This window comes from Oratosquilla oratoria, chromosome 38, assembly GCF_046742065.1.
Source record: "Oratosquilla oratoria isolate Oo_2021 chromosome 38, ASM4674206v1, whole genome shotgun sequence".
NCBI classification, from domain to species: Eukaryota; Metazoa; Arthropoda; class Malacostraca; order Stomatopoda; family Squillidae; genus Oratosquilla; species Oratosquilla oratoria.
The window spans coordinates 21,454,957-21,457,456 of NC_134814.1; the positions used below are offsets into that span (position 1 = coordinate 21,454,957).

Genomic DNA, 2,500 nt, shown 5'->3' on the forward strand with positions numbered 1-2,500 from the left:
ATATATATATATATATATATATATATATATATATATATATATATGTATATACACACACACACACATACACACACACACACACACACACACACACACACACACACACACACACACACACACACACACACACACACACACATACATATATATATATATATATATATATATATATATATATATATATATGATTTTACTTTTTCTTTTTTCTTTTAATGATTTTTGTTTAATTATGTTAAATCTATTTTTATTTCCAGTTTTAGTTTTTGTTTTTTAGATACTTTAATTCATTCTATATTAATTGAGTTTTTGATGATATAATAAATTTATGTTTTATTTTAGCTCATTTTGTTTTACTTTATTTTACTTTATTTTATTTTATTTTATTTTATTTTCATTTATTTTTTGCTATCTTATTTCATTCAATATCAATCTAATTATATCTAGTATAAGTTATTTATATATTTTCTAATTCTATTTTATCTATTTCATTTTATTGTACTTTAAAGTAGTTCCACTTTATATATTATCAATTTCTTTTCATTTTATGTTGTTTTGATTTAATCATATTCACTTTGTTTTTCTATCATTTATTTATTTGTTTATATATTCCCTCTATTTTATTTTTCTGTATTACATTATTTCACTTTATACTAATTTAATTCTATTTTATATAATTTATTTATATTTCATCTTATTTTATTTCATTTTATTCTATTTTTATTTTATTTTATCTATTTTATCATATTTTATTTTACTTGATCTTATTTGTGTTATTTTATTTCACAGAGGGAAGAGGGGAGGGGAGAGAGGGGAGAGGAGAGAGGAGGAGAAGAGACAATAGAGGAGGGAGGGAAGGGGAGGAGCTAGCTGGTGGAAGAAAAGGGAAGAGGGAAGAGGAGGGAGGAGAGAGGAGGGATGATGAAATAATATAGAACGGATGAAATTATTTTCTGTTGATGCTTATTGGAAATAAGAATAAATAAACAAATAAAAGTCACCAATGGCTCATCAGGGTTGCCAATCTTACCGAGGGAGAACGTGGTTGGACGTTCTGTGACTTTTATTTTACACCAGTTGTTTCAATACATGCCCTCACAACACGTACACGCACATGCACAAACACAGACACACACAGGCCACAGCATCACCCATAGATCGGGCCCTATATGAACTCTGAGCTCTCATCCGGGAGGGTAATACCTGTCAATCACGAGCCCAACATGTGATCCAAGACCATGGTGAATATCACACATAAATACAAAAACACACGAACACACACACACACACACACACACACACACACACACACACACACACACACACACACACACACACACACACACACACACACACACACACATGGCGCTGTGGTTAGAGCTCTGGCCTGCCACTACGGAGGTCCGGGTTCGACTCTCGCCCGGGGCTGAAATAATATCAGTATCGCAGCGCTGAGGGGTGTTACTCCAACTCTCGTGGGCGGGGAGTTGGGTGTGTGTGTGTGTGCAAGGTCATAGCATTACCCATAGATCGGACCTACGAGCTCTGAGCTCTCTTCCAGGAGGGAAATAGCTGTCGATCACGAGTCCAACACGTGATCCAAAGACCAAGTGAATACACACACACACACACACACACACACACACAACTATTGATTCTTCTCAACCTGGAGGGTAAAAGCGGTCGATCACGAGACCAGCACGTGATCCAGCTGAAAAAAACACTTAACGGCAGTCTTAAAGGACAGTTGTTTTGAATTATCAGCTTTAGCTTTCGACCCTTCCACTTCTCTGTACCTGGTGGCCTTACCGTACGCCAGGGGACCTTATCGTATACCAAGGGACCTTATCACTTGAAGGAGGGCCTTACCGCGTGCTTTGAGGGCCTCACCGCATACATGGGGACCTTACCGCGTGACTAGGGTGTACTTACCGCATTCCTGGGGTCCTTACATAAGAACAAGAACATAAGAATAAAGGAGACTGCAAGAGACCATAAGGCCTACACTAGGCAGCTCCGTATCCATCACCACCTGTCATCCCCATCCATAAAGTTGTCTAATCGTTTTTTAGAATAACTGATAGTTTCAGCGCTTACTACATGGTTACTAAATTTATTCCATTCGTCGACCACCCTATTAGTAAACCAATTCTTGCCTATTTCCTTCTTAGATCTAAATTTGTCCAGTTTATACCCATTACTACGAGTCCTGCCCTGTTGTATTATTATGATGACCTTGTTTGCATCACCCTTGTTATAACTTTCTGCGCAGGGCCTTACCACCTTGGGAAGGCCTTATCACTTGATTGAGGGCCTTACCGTGTTCATAGTGGCCTTACCGTACCCCTAGGGTCCTCTCCACATTCCTGAGGTCCTTACCGTATGCCTAGAGTCCTTATTGTATACGCAGGGGCCTTACCACCTGTGGAGCCTTACCACCCGATTGAGGGCCTTACCGTTTTCCTGGTGGGCCTTACCGTATATCTGGGGACCTTACCGCATA

General features: G+C 38.4%; 1 protein-coding gene across 2 annotated transcripts in view; it reads left to right on the forward strand.

The window, feature by feature from the left end:
* LOC143019757 (protein white-like) overlaps positions 1-2,500 on the forward strand; it is a 39,961-nt gene that overhangs the window by 3,073 nt on the left and 34,388 nt on the right. The window lies entirely within an intron of this gene.